This window comes from Sitophilus oryzae, unplaced genomic scaffold, assembly GCF_002938485.1.
Source record: "Sitophilus oryzae breed Bouriz unplaced genomic scaffold, Soryzae_2.0 scaffold_907_pilon_pilon, whole genome shotgun sequence".
Classification (NCBI taxonomy): domain Eukaryota; kingdom Metazoa; phylum Arthropoda; class Insecta; order Coleoptera; family Curculionidae; genus Sitophilus; species Sitophilus oryzae.
The window spans coordinates 435,451-451,207 of NW_022147536.1; the positions used below are offsets into that span (position 1 = coordinate 435,451).

General features: G+C 30.2%; 1 protein-coding gene across 1 annotated transcript in view; it reads left to right on the forward strand.

Annotated features, from left to right (window-relative positions):
* LOC115890676 overlaps window positions 1-15,757 on the forward strand; it is a 298,050-nt gene that overhangs the window by 235,082 nt on the left and 47,211 nt on the right. The gene's annotated exons all lie outside the window — the stretch shown is intronic.

Genomic DNA, 15,757 nt, shown 5'->3' on the forward strand with positions numbered 1-15,757 from the left:
AACAGACATTGCAAATTTATTATTGTTTTTTTCTTAATTTAAAGTAGTAAATTGGTAATTATTCTAAGTTGATTTTATTTTATTATATAGGGGTTTACCAAAAACATTTTTGTAATATTAAAAACAATTTAAAAATTGGCTATTTTTTTTTATTTTTGCGTGTGCAGCACCAACGCAACTTTTTTAAAATCAAATATTAATTTGTTCTAATTTTTGTTATATTTTATATATCGAAAAATTTGAGATATTTAATTAACAATCTGTTAATCAAAATATGAAATATTTTGAGATTTTTAGAAACCGATGTTACAAATTTTTCCCAATTTTTTTTAGTTCTATTTAGAGAAATATAATATATTTCATATTATTTTATTTACTTTTATTATTATTTCTTTTTACTTTATTTTTTATCAAATTAAATATTATTTAATTTGATAGCTTCATTTTCTGTACTTTTTTTCTTATTAATGGTTTCTGTGTTATTAATTAAAAAGTATTTCTAAACATTTTTTGTTCTTTAATACAATAATTGAGTTTATATTTTGGTTTAATTTAAAAGCGATAAAAACGCGTGCCTTTTAAACATTTTTATTTTTAATCCTACATAACAAAGGAATAGTCGATTAAAGTCAAATATTTACGCATTTACAATTTTTTATAAGAAAAATTTAAAATTTTCATTGTCGCAACAAAAATATATATTTATTTTTTAGTAGATTTTAAAATTCAATAATTAGTTTTTTTCTCATTTTGGATATTTCTTAAACCGTTTTCTTTAGAAAAGAAATTCTGTTTTTTGTTGTTATTTTATCTAAAATGCCAATCAATGAATCCTTAAGCCTAACAAAGTAAAATAATAATTAATTTAGTTTTAGAATTTTAGACTTTTATTTAAATTTTTACACTATGAATTTAAGTTTCATATATTTTTTTAATTAAACAATTTTTCAAAAAGCACAAAAGATATTCATAATAGGTATCTGTTTTATGTAAAAAAAAACTATTTAAATTAAAAACTACATTTAGGGGCCAATCTGTAACAATAGTTTTTCATGGAATAAAAATTTGAAATTCAATTTATTTTAATTTAAATAGTCATTTTTGGGTTATACATATTTCAGTAACTAAAATTAGGTATTTAGAAAAATTGTATTTAAAAAATTATTTTACCGCCACTTATCTCACAAAAGCCCCACTCAATTCATTGCCAAACTAAACGAAACTGTAACATTACCTACTTTCTTTCCGTGATATAAAAATGGTTGTTTTTTCAAGCGGTATTTTTTGAAGACAATTTTACCTAACTAAAGAATCTTTGAATAAGAAGACTAAGGAAGGAGCATATCAAGAACCTTAGGTCCACCGCGATGGGCCTCAAATATGGCCGACTTAAATTCCGGTTTATCAGTGCCGTTCTAATTTTATTTAAAAAATGTAAAACTATCGTGTAGGATAGACGTGGGGTAGACTCAATAATTTTTTTTTTATTTTACATTGTGAATAAATGTTTTGTAGTTATTAAAATTGTTATAAAAATATCAAATTCTAATAAAAATAGATAAGTTATAATAATTATTTATAACCATAAACATCCGATACGCTACTGAAGCAGGTAAGTCAAATTGACGTATCTAAATTCTTTGACATCTAATCTTTGACAAGTAGTAAATAAAAGCAAAAATGCAAGAAAAAATATATAATTAGTTAATTTAAGTGAATTTCATAAATGATCGGTTTACACGTATGTATATTAGCGAAAAGTTGTTCCATTATTTCACTCGATTTTTGCCGAGATCTACCGCACGCTACACAATCAACTATTTTAGAGTCTTTTTCGATAAATCGCGATAGTGTCACTGTTAATTTAAGTTCTGCCACAATTTCCATCTAGATTTACTACCTTTATACAACTATCAGTAGTAGAATAAATAATAAATAACATAAAATAAGCTCCGTAAATACTGACAAATCCACAAAATTTCAAATCAAATTCAGATGTGTCAAATGAGTCGTCAAACAGAACTGTCAAGGATCCCCACCCTAGAGTCCTTTTTCCGCCCACCATGCATGAATACATGGATAGCATTATGCTCTTTCATTAGTCTTCTTATTCAAAGTAAAGAATAAACATGTTATTTTTTGAAATGACAAGCTCTTCTCATTTGGCTAGGTTATGTCTAGAAAAAAATAGAGATTTTTTTTACCGGGTGCGTCTCAAAAGTGGCTCACCCCTATAACTTTAGAAAGAAACGAGATTTGGTATATTTATTATTAATTAGTATATGACATAAATTAGGATTGACTCACGTATTCAATTGTTTATGATCACTTCCTGTTTCACTGGAAATGACTACAACTTTTGATTTTTAAATGGCACCCCCGGTATATTTTTACTTTATTCGATAGAAAATTTTGGCTTAAAAAATTATTATATTTTAAATTTTAATCTAGGGTACCATGGTTATGTTAAAAACAATAATTTTTAATCAAAGCGGGGATTGGAAAAATAGATTTTATCGTCTAATATTTTTCGTGTCTTGTCTTGACCGATTAAAAAATGCCCCACTCGTATTTTTAATCATATCTTCAGTTTTTCAAATGGAACGAGGGACTCATTAACATATTTGGAAAAAGCATTTTTTATGAATAATTTGTACAACACTCTCGGTATTTCGAGTCAAATTGTCGTTATAAACACATGAACAGCATGTTACAATTTCAAATAAACCATATGAGAAAATGTCAAAAGTTGACATTTGATATGTCATTTTATTGAGTGTGATGTTCTATCGAATAAAGTTAAAATATACCGGCGGGAGTGCCATATATAAAATTCAAAAATTGTAGTCATTTCCGGTGAAACAGGAAGTGAACAAAAACAATTGAATACGTCAATCAATTATAATAATTTATGTTATAATACTAACATACCAAAAGTTGTAGAGGAGAGACACTTTTGTGACGCACCCGGTATATCTAGAATGCAAAAATATAAAAAATAGAGAATAAAGCCGAGTGATGAATACAGTTGATGTGTAATGTGTTAATATTGCAGTGATATTACAATTTAAACTAAAAAATAAATATTCTTCATCGCAAATTTTGATGTAGATTGATTTTTTTTTCATTATTTCATTAGTTATTTTGGTGTTACTTACTATACCTACTTTCTTACACCTTCGGGTAGAAAGGTTTTGATTTTTATCGGAAGAGAGTATACTTTAATACTATACAGATATTTAAATTTTAAACCAACATGGTTCCTATGGGTGTCATTGAAATGGTGTAAAAAAATCAGGGAGTGATAGTACTCCTAAAAATAGTACAAAAAGTTCCTATAAGTATAGGGCGAAAAATGCATATTAAGTGCGTTAGGGGCACTGAAAGGGTGAATTTAAGAAACGGTTGGTTTGAAATTGCAGGCTTAAAAAACGAGATAAAATTTCGAAAAAAATGCTCTGCCATAAGTTTTGACCCTAAATTAAATTGTGATACTCAAAAATTATTTGGAAACGCGGAAAGGGTAGTTTTTGCAAGGGCAGGGGGTTGTTTCGTAATTAACTTTTTTGAGGTTATTTTTTTTGCAACGTGGGTTCATTTTTTGAAAACTACGTACTTTTTCCTATAAAAAAGGCTCTCTTGTTGCACATCGCCCAGAGCGATGGTTTTCGAGAAAATTGAAGGCAAAGAGTTTGCTCTGATGGGTTTTGCTAACTGGTTAATCAACATAAACTTATGAAAGTTATGGCGGTTCAAAAGTAACCAAGCAGTTATCAAATAATTAATTGAAAAATCAAAATTTCATGATTTTTAAAACATCTTATTGCTTTAAAAAACGAAATAATCCACTTGATTTCTACGTCTGGGGCCACTTGAAAGTTTTGGTTTACTCAGTGCCGATTAATACTGAAGGGCAACTACGGCAACGCATTATTGACTGTTCCAATCAAATTTGGACAACACCAAGGATATTCCACAAGGTACACAGATCTTGGAGCAGATGTCTGCATTGAAATGAATGGTGGTCACTTTAAACATTTACTATGAATGAAGGAATGCATTATTTTAATAAGGAATTTTGGTAATTGGTTTATTTCGTTTTTAATGAACCCACGTTGCAAAAAAATATCCTCAAAAAAGTTATTCACGAAATAACCCCCTACCCTTGCAAAAACTACCCTTTTCGCTTTTCCAAATAATTTTTTAGTATCACCATTTGATTTAGGGTCAAAATTTATGGCAGAGAATTTTTTTTCGAAATTTTATGTCGTTTTTTAAGCCTGCCATTTCAAAACAACCGTTTTTTAAATTCGCCCTTTCAGTGCCCCTAACTCCCTTAATATGCATTTTCCCCCCTATACTTATAGAAACTTTTTTTACTATTTTTAGGAGTACTATCACCCCCTGATTTTTTACACCATTTCAATGACACCCTGTATAATCTAACTTTAACCACTGGGATCTAACTAGCTAGAATTGTTTCAAATGAATTCAGATAGCGTATATGTATATTGTTCCTACATTACTTGCAGGTGATATTTGTATTTTAATATCAAAAGGTGAGTCAACTCTTATGGAAAGTAGATTTACGTATATTCTTATGCCTGTAATTTGCAAATAAACTGTTCAAAGGTAGGTATTTACATATACGAAGGTGTTAGAAAGATATAATTTTAAATTGCTATTACACAGGGTTTAATTCTTCAAATTAAAAAAAGTATTTTTTTCTAAACACCAGCAGATAGGAACGTATGTTATAATGGGTCTATTGTTGAATAGTTGTATTTAGATTTTAGATATTTTAAAAATCTGATCTATTAAAATTTATCGTGTTTTTCTAACATATGGTGACTCTCTTTCCTCGTTCATCTTTTCAGCAATGCTCTCAAAACATCTGTCAATTTGCCTCCTATATCCTACAGCTCGCGTCAACTTACAATGTTGGAAAAAATGTTACATCACCCAAGAAGAGCTCTGGGTCATGGCAGACTATAGTACAACTAATTTTGTTTCCTACTTTTTCAAAAAGCAGAAGAATCTATTAAATTAATTATTTTAGTTGTTTATTTATATTGGCCATGGGTAATAATTTCATGATTTATTTCGTTTTTCGTTATACTTTTAATTTTTAATTTTTTATTTTAATTAATACTTTCTTAATTTGAAATTATGAATATTGTAGTATTTATATTTGTATTCATTTTAATGTCAAAATCGTTAATTATGTTAATAATTATAATATAGTATGATTGTTATTACAAACAGTATAACAGTTATACTGTTAATAGATAATCTGGGAAAATAATCGAAATCATATAAATTTATAATAATAAATTATGAAAGAAGGAATACGAGTTTTAGACCATAGAGTTTTAGACAATCCAATTCCTATAATTATATATTTTCCGAATTAAAATGTAATTAAATGTGGTATTTGAAACAGTCTTTTTGTTATAATTGTTATTATATTTCTCAAAAAAGCCTGGCCACTGAAGAACAAATACTGTCATTTATAGTGAACTCTCAACTTCTTGTTCTCTCAACTCTTCTTAAGATGTTAAATTGTATAATCCGTATTCTCTTCTGGTAATTTAAAATAAATAAATTACAGTTTAGAATCAATGTAGCATTTTATTAAAATAATTTATATTAATATTTTTTACAATTTTCTGGTTCTAATTAAGGTCTTTCTTAGATTTGAAGATATTTGGGATGGCTATTGAGATTTTACACTTACAATTTTATAAGGGACGTTACATCATCCAATAAGCTAAGAAATTTAACAATTCCGGTCTGGGTCAATGCAGGTATAAGGTACTAAAGATTGTGTAGGGTATACCTGTACCCTTGTATTTTGTTGGTTTATGAAAAGAGGAGAAAGGTATATGGTCAAAATTCATTATAATTTTTAATTTTTATTTGCCATTAATTATTAATATATCTAAATAAAAAAAAACAATAATCTGGCGGTAGATAGTAAAATGCTCGGTCATGTCTTCGGATTGTCCTCACAGGAGGAAAAATTTTTTCTATTATTGACATTTTGAGAAAAATGCATTCTTCATAAAAATTTTTGCTTATTTTAAAATGGTTAATCACATTTATACTTTTCCAAATTTTGATAGGTTTTAGAGAAAAGACCTTCCTGGGATACACTGTAGACATTATTAGCCTTTGTAATATTTTAATTTAATGAGAAACGCTTGTTTTTGCGTTTTTTAACTTAAAAATTGTATTAATCACTCTTTTATCGACCGCTTTTATACAGCCAAGGATACAAGTGTGTTCAGTGAGAAGTTAATTTTAAGTTTGTGCAATTATATTGCTATTTTTTTTGTTTCGTTGGACTTTAGAATTTTTTTTAGAATTTTTAGAATGAGTGGGAGGGGGGTTAATCACTTCGACCTTACAGATCCATTGTGTCCCCCTTTCTTGAATCATAACTCATCATACAGTCCCAGGGCTTTGACAAAAGCCAGTATCTGGGACGGTTTTATAGAGGGTAGTTCTCCATCTCCAATATCAGTCGTACCAAAGTTCATGGCACGAATGGTTGTCGTCTCGGCGCACTCAGTGATGAGGTGTACTGGTGTTTCACCATCTTCCCCACAGAATCTGCATTCGCCGTTTCTTCTTAGTTTCAATCTACTGAGGTGTTCATTGAGGAGACAGTGTCCTGTTAAAAACTCCGTGACAATCCGAAGATTGTTCTTACTCAGACCCAGGAAGATCTGTGATTTTTCTTGATCATAAGCCCTCAGAAACTTCTTCGAGTGTCTTAGACCATTGCAAGATTTCCGTTCCAGGTTGCGGATGGAATCTTCCAAGTTCTTGAGTTCCGCCTTGAGTTGGTTACCACTTGGATTCGTTGGACTTTCTAAATACTCGTAAAAATGACTAGAAAGTGTTTAGTGTATGAAAGTCTTAATATAAAGGTCTCCGAATTATCTTTTCATAGGCAAGTAAAGTATTCAGTTGTCCTTTAATTTATATTAAACCACATGCATACTTTCTGGTTAGATTTCCTAAGAATATTGATATTCGTATGGAGTGGCTAAATGTATCTTTTTATATAATTTAATTTTTGTGACAGTAAACATTTAATTTATTGTTCAAATATCAGCATTTTACAAATTAAATTTTTAGGATTAATGTCCAAATTTGGCGCGCGGACGACAGGTCCTCGACAAGCATAGATAGAGTAGAAGAACCGCGTGTGCAACAAAAAAAAGAAGATAAATGGAAGTTTTTGATATGTTTACGACAGTTTCCATAGTAAAATAAAAATAAAGATTTCAGTTAACGTCTCCTTTTTGCTGCCAAACCGCATCTTTGTACATTTTGTCTGGACGGATAAAACAATGTAAAACGAAATGGAACACTCTGTTCATCAAACGTAATACAACGCAAACCCTCATTAATCTATCGGTGATCTCAAAACATAAGTTTGTTTTTTTCATAACTTAGTAAGGCATCATTACCATTTCATTAAATAATTTCTTTTGTCACCAGTACTCCAAACCAAAATAAAAACAAAACCTCTCACGACGACTCATAACAGACCTTCACCAAATACTCGTGTCACAGACTGGTCATCTTCTTGCCCGTTTTACTAGCGTGAATCTTCCAATTTGAAAGAAAAAGTAAAGATTTCAGTTAACGTCTCCTTTTTGCTGCCAGGGCTAATCTGGACGGGGCCTACTTTGTTTACGCGGAATCCGAACCGCGGTCCTCGGCCATATCATGGTCAATGGCCTACCGACTTGGCAAGTGTCTAAATCGACTCTTACTCACGAGATATCCGATCTCATCCGGCCTCGAACTGGCGTGAATGAGCAGTGTGTGTCAATAGATTTTACACTTTTGCCTTTTTTTTCGACAACAGCATGATACAGAGTTTCGAATCAGTCACCCGTCCACTAGTATCGCCTTACGTCGCTTAACTTAGGTGTTCTAATAGGAACCGGTGTTTCGACGTAGCTGGGCCGTTGCCAGTTTGCATGAGCCGTTGCACAAATCTTAGGACTGTGGTTATACATATTTATAAATTACCTCTTTCTATTTTTTCTTATTTCTCGTATCGCTTATATTTGAAGATAATATGTGCCCCCTATAGACACTACTAATGATAATGTTTCATCACCCAATATACTGGCAATTTAAACAGTTAAGGTCTGGGTCATGCCATAAGGCAGCTCCTTTAACATTTTGATATATTGTGTTTTTTTAAAGAAAATTCGATATAAAATTAATATTTAATTATATACTTTATTTACTAAATTACACAATGCTACTATGTTAAATTAACACACATATTGAGCTTTTTAATACTTCATTTTGATAACCTGATTTATAAAAAAATATGATATTATCGTAATTCATAATTATTAAACATAGTTACATAATTGTAATACAGCTTGAAAATACATACACCTTGCGTACACCCCTGTGAAACATGTTTTCTTTTATTATCTGGGTACATCCTTTCTCAATAGTTTGTTTTCTGGTTCATCTCAATAGCGTTATTTCTTTTGGCGAGATATTCGCTTTCGAAGAAGACACTAACGTTTTATAGTAATTTTTACATTCTTGCTTTCGGTCCCAGCACAGAATATCTAGCTACGCAACAGAAAAATACTCGTAATGAAAGAGCTAAAATTGCACAAATAAAATACAAGATGGCGCGACAATATCATAATCAGAATATAATTGGAAATTTTGAACTTTTGGTTTTAGATCGACGGCACGTCGACGGCCTTCAAGCTCGCCTAAATATGCACAGTTGCCAGATTCCAAAAGACCTTTAATTGGCATCCCATTCTTTTTCTGGTGTATAACAGTTCTTTCTATTCTTCTTTTCTTGTCAGACACACTTATGTTAATTGTTCGTTTGGCTTTTGAAATAGTTTTAAGTATATTATTACAAAACATATACTCAAAAAATACATTTTTAATATACACTACCTTATATTATTGTTAACTAAGAAAATACCTTTAATTACCTTTAAAAATATACAGGGCGATCGATAGTGATATTTATTAATGCTGGAAAGTTAGTAATGAAATATAAGTTTAATAATAATGGAAATAATTTATTATAATGCAGTAACACACAACAAATCTTTATAAATAAACGCAAGTATACCAAATTTGGGCCCAATCAAAATCCAGCAAATGATATCATAATATTGTACTCCACTCGATATGCTTCAAGGTACCATAATATTACAATGTCACCGAAGATCCGTAGTATACCAAGTTTAAGCCCAATCGATCGCCAGGAAATGGTATCGTAATATGTTACTACATTATGGTACCTCTTGATATGCTTCATGGTACCATAATATTGCAATGTTATCAAACATACGGAAGTATATATCAAATACGAGCCCAATCGAACGTCAGTAAGTGGTATCATAATATGGTACGATAGAAGGTACCACTTTATATGCTTTACAGTTCTATCATATTACAATGTCACCGAAGATACGTAGTATACCAAGTTTAAGCCCAATCGAACGCCATGTACGTAATATGGTACTATATTATGCTACCACATGATATGGTTCATGGTATCGTAATATTGCAATATGTCATCAATAATACGAAATTATATATCAAATATGAGCTCAATCGAACGTCAAGAAGTGGTATCATAATATGGTACTATATAGAAGGTACCACTTTACATGAATTATAGTACCATCATATTACAATTACAATGTTACCGAATATACGTAGTATACCAAGTTTAAGCCCAATCGAACGCCATGTATGTAGTATGGCACTATATTATGGTACCACTTGATATGCTTCATGGTACCATAATATTGCAATATTATGAAAAATACGCAAGTATATATCAAATATGGGCCCAATCGAACATCAAGGAGTGGTAACATAATATGGTACTATAGAAGGTACTACTTTATATGCTCCATGGTACCACAAAATTACAATGTCATCGAAGATACATAGTATACCAAGTTTAAGCCCTATATCGACCGCCATGTATCTAATATGGTACTATATTATGGTATGGTACCACTTGATATGCTTCATGGCTTCATGGTACCATATTATTGCAATGTCATCAAAAATAAGCAAGTATATATCAAATACGAGCCCAATCGAACGTCAGGAAGTGGTATCATAATGTAGTACTATAGAAGGTACCACTTTATATGCTCCATGGTACCATAATATTACAATGTTACTAAAGATAAGTAGAATACCAAGTTTAAGCTCAATCGAACGCCATGTATCGTAATATGGTACTATATTATGGTATACTATTTCCCATATAAAATGACAGCGATCTTCATTTCATAGCTATCGCTAACGCCGGTTTTCTCCGATCATACACTATAAAGTATGAACACAATTGAACGTCAGGAAGTGGTATCATAATAGTAGAACTTACTTATAGAACAATACTTATTATATTGTCGCCGAATTACAATCAAAATTCAGGATTCAATTACAATCAAACGTCAGGAACTGATTGTAATTCAGCTCGTAAGATTTAACCCCAACTATTATAACATGGCAAGTTAAATACTTAAACCTGACTTAAACGTTTGAAAAAAGAGCACTGATCTATTTTAATATGTTTAAATGATGTAGCAAATTTGAAGGTAGGATTTATCAGGAAGTATTACAATATGAATTACACAATGGCAACGCTGCACAAAATTCTTTTAAATTTCGTTTGTAGAAAACTATTTTCTTTTAAATTTATTGCCCTCTATTATGTAGTAGCAAAACTACCGCATCAAAATATCTGATTTGGAGACAGGCTTTAAAAGCCTGTCTCCTTTTGATACCTACAATTTTATACATGTAACGAGGCTTCTGTTGCGTAGCTAGATATTCTGTGGTCCCAGTCACATCTTGTGCTGGTGCTGTAACACCTTGGCAGATACCAATGAGGTTATATACAGGGAGACGCTATGAGCATTTAAAGTGCTTGCGAAAAATGGTAACACTAGGCGTGGCTTAAGCCAGCACCAATATGGCGGCATTAGCAGGGCCGGATTACAGAAACTTCTTTGAAAAATGTTATTTTACACTCATCGTTATATTTAAGGTCGTTATATTTAACGACCTCAACATTTTTAAATAAAAAATTAATTAATCAAAATAACTACAAAACCTACAATTTTTTCAAAAATATAAATTACAAGATTTTAATGACTATATACTATGTATATTTAAGGAGGAAAAACAAAAAAATAATACACATTAAATAAATTAAATTTTATTGCTCACTAAATAACACTGTTTTGTTGCTAGTATGTCTTAAACTAATTGCCTTGTTTTTATTGATGTATCTAACAATAATAACCTTAACATTTTAAAAAAAAAATAGAAAAAAAGCGGAAAATAATTAAACATAATTACTGATTTACCATAATTAAGATTTTGATAATCATTAAAATTTAGAAATCTTAGGAAATGATTATTAATTTGAGATATTTTATTGAGATGTTCTGTCAAAACAGCTATCAGAAAAATGTTTCGAGCATTAGAACACTACCTGATGTAGCTTGCCAGTTTCTCCTGTTCACAAACTTCACCCAAGCTTCTCGACGGACGAGATTTTTGAAACCTAAAAATCAGATTTAATATAATATTTATTTGATAAAAATTTTCTAAAGGGAGCAAAATTTATATACCTACTACGTCCTAAATTTAAAATGTTCTGATATAAAATTTTATTAAAATAATAAATGTTTATCAATAAATATAAGTCGTTAAGACTTTATCTGCAAAAAATAAATTTACTTTGTTGATTTTATAATATTTATCTAAAAATTAAAGCTATACTATATGAAGTTTGTACATAGTATATGCTAGCAGATGCTAAAAAGGAATGTAAATAAATGTTTAAGTACAAAATCTTAGTGTAAAAATAGAAAAATAAACCGTAGTTAAAACAAAACTTTTAAATTTGGCCTAGCAAAATACTCTTTCCTGTCAAAAAAAGTATATGTAGTAAAAATAACAGATATTGTTAAGAATTTTTTTTACAAGAATAGAAGTCGAGGCATGTTTTAATTACTTAATTGCCTCTAACAACGTATTAATTAACTAAACACTTTGTCAATATAGAAACGCTTAATATTTAATTAATAAACGCATAACTAGTTAAATGGAAAATACGAAAATAATTTAATCAGGTCCTGTATTATGTTTACACTTACCTATGAAATGCAATTTCAGTGGATTTCTTCCCCTCTACACGTTGTCGACTTCAACATCTACTTACAGCACACGAAGACATGTTCGGAAAGTCCAAATATTCAAATAAAAACACAAAAATAGTCTTGGAAAATTAAAAAAACACTCGCAGCAACGCACTTAACCTCAAAAACTGAACTGTAAGAATTGCCACTACCAATATGGCGTAACTGGGTACATTTCTCGATAGCTTATGTCGCCTCCCCCCCTTATAACCTCATTGGCAGATACCAGGTGAGAAAGGTAACTAAAAAAAATTGGCGCCGCACAGTGCTTCGTCCCATGGACAAAAATCGAAAAAAAAGTTAAAATTTACTAATATCTGAATATGTAATTTTATACTTATAGCAATGTTCAACCATCCTGTATATTATTTTTCATAAACAGCGTTTTTTGTTAGCAAATATTTTCAATAAAAATAAATTTTGCGATCATTATCTTATATTAGCAAAAGAATAACATTCATAGTAGTTCTGTATATGGAGTTAAACGGTATGTACTTAATTGAAAGCCACTATGGATATTGTTAAACAAGGTATGTACTTTAAATTTATTTCTAAAGAAGTTCGTTATTGTTTAGTTTTTATTTATTTTTTAAGATGATTCTTAAATGGGTATAAAAATTTTACGTTTTCAAACTTCAAACAGTCATTAAAAAAAAACATATCAAAACATATCGTATTTATTGAATATTTTTGTTGTCATATTCATACACTTTTAATTTTTGTATAGTTCACCTGCGTCCGCTTGCGACGAACTTTATTTTTTAATACTTTTCAGAAGGAGTAAAATTGATAAGCAATGCCGATCTGGTTAATACTTGGCTTAATCATAAGGACAAGAACTCAAAATTATTTATATTTCAAAAAATGTGTTCTTTATTAGATATTGATGAACCTTCCAGTCCAATTTAATAACCACTTGTGCCTGAGCCCACTATGTTGGAGCGAAATGTGGCATAAAAAATGTTTCCATCTTTCAATTTATTATAAAACCTCATACCCAAGAAAACGAAAAAATAATATATGGATATGGTCTATTAAAGTAAAACTATTAACATCCGAACCCCTCATACCAACAAAAAGAACAGTAACAACGCGAAAAAGTAACATATTAGAAAATTATGTACAGAAATATCTTATATGTGAGGATATTTCATCTACCTGTGATTTGGATACTATAAATTTGGAAGGTTCTGTCAGCAATAATTCTTCTGAATCAGAGTAGTTACGATCTATGCATTTTGTTGTCCTAAAGTAAATTTATAGTATCTTAAGTTTTTTTTAATTAAATATATCATTAATGTTTCTTTTTCATTAAAGAAAAACATTTTTATCTTATATTAGGTTTATATTGTAGGAATCATGTTCTAATGTTATGCGAATTTTTTTTTATCACAGGGATTTATTTAATACTTACACCGTTTTCATACTATAAATTATTATTTCCTTAGATGGAACACAGCTCCAACATTTTTATTATTTATAAGATTTTTTTTCATAAACGTGGGACTAAGAACATCATCATTTAGTACAATGAGAGTACTCATCATTTGTGTCAAATAAACCTAGTTTGAATAAATTGCCTACAATAAAAGAGAAGTTTTGCATTTTTGTCCTCTAGAGCCATATGTTCGAAGCACTGTGCGCCGGGAGGCACGTATAGCCGCCCATACTAAAACATATTAATAAAAAGTTGGTAGGCAGTTTTTTCTTTTAGTTTCAAAGTAAAGGAACTTTTCCAAATTTGTTTTATCTCAAAATCTGCGAATTTGACTGATTGTTGCAAAAATTATTCCTAATCCTAAATTGAAAACCGCGTTTCGCTAGTTATTGTAATTTTGGAGTTACGAGTTTTTAAAATGTTTATCCCCCTCCCATACCCCCTTACCCCAACCCCCCACCTCCACCAAAAACTAATGGCCAGATTTTTGGGTACCACAGTATTTTTGTACCAAATTTGATTAAAATCGGTTTAGCGGTTTTTGAGTTATCGTGTTACACACAGACGGACACCATGCAAATATTTTGTATTTAGGTGATTTATGACCCAAATACAACAAAAATATTTCACTCAAAATAACTCATTTTGAGTGAAATTAAAAAAAAACGACCATACCTGTTGGTATGGTCGGCTAATAAATAAACTTTACTTATTTTTACATGTCCGATTTTTACATACAGGGTGGCGCACAGTGGAACGAGCTTATGGGAGCGGTTGGACATGAGGTTTTCTTCTCAACAGTTTTAATCCAAAGGACGAAAAAATGATTTTTATATACCGTAATAATGTATAAACAGAACAATTTTAAATTTTAATGAAAGAAAGTTGACTCATTACAAACCATCTACAGGGTGACCTAAAAATATAGTATGTTTTGGAAAAATCTTAGAATTTTTAAATGCTAATAAACTTTGCCAAACTGTCGTGAAATGTTTTAGTTTTGATTCTTTTAAAAAGAAATATCTTTAGATTTTACCACTGAAATCTAGGACTACTGATACCGTATTATAAAAATATGATCAAACCTAATATCTTCGGTTTGAAAGAAGATATCAAGATGCGGTTTTCACTGATTTTTTAAGCTTTCGTTACTCTTTACTGTCAGCTAAAATTACATATACCATCGCATTTAATTTTTTTGAAAAAACGCGCAATGTTTGTTAAATTGTAAGACAGCGCCCCCTAGCGTCTACGTTCAAAAGCTTACTATTATTGTTTATATGGTATAATATAGAGTAAGAAACGCTCTTTTAAACGAGCCCCCGTTAGTTGGATTCTGTCCATTCAGTCCGGAGTTATTAATATTTAAATAAAAACAGATCTAACCTTCCCCCACCACTTTATTTTGGTAGGTAGGGGAAAATGGTTCTAACAAATAATATTCAGAATTTACTGAAGATTATGAAGCTATTATTTATAGTACCACTTATCTAGGCAAAATTGTGTAAAAACTCCATTTTCTTATTTTTCTATAGCAGTTGCACCCTCTAGCGGCCATTCTACAAACTTGAAAATAATTTCCAGCAATTTCTCATAGCCTCTTTAGTTATGAATATTTTTTTCCGCAGGCCTCACGGCTAATACTTTCCGAGATATAGCCGAGAGCTATTCTTAGTGGGACACCCTGTACACTAACTTTATTATAAGCAAAGAATATAACAGTAAATCTACGCACTAGAATATTTTTAACACAAACAAAAAAGCTCAACGCTGCACTTTAACCCTTTTCTTTTTCCAATAGTTTATAAGTTTTCCATATATTTGTAGCACCCTGTATCTGTTTTTGATTTTAGCGTCATTTTGTATTTATCCAATTAATAATTAAATATTAATAAATTTATAAAAAAATAAAGATAATTTGACTCTAAAAATTTTAAATTAATTTATTGGAATTGAAAAGGTTTTTGATTTTAGTATAGCATGTATTAGTAATATATTAAATGGAAATTTTTAGAGGGGGGCAAGCTGGGGCAAGATGTTAAATTAGTTTCGTTATTAGAAAGGCTTAATC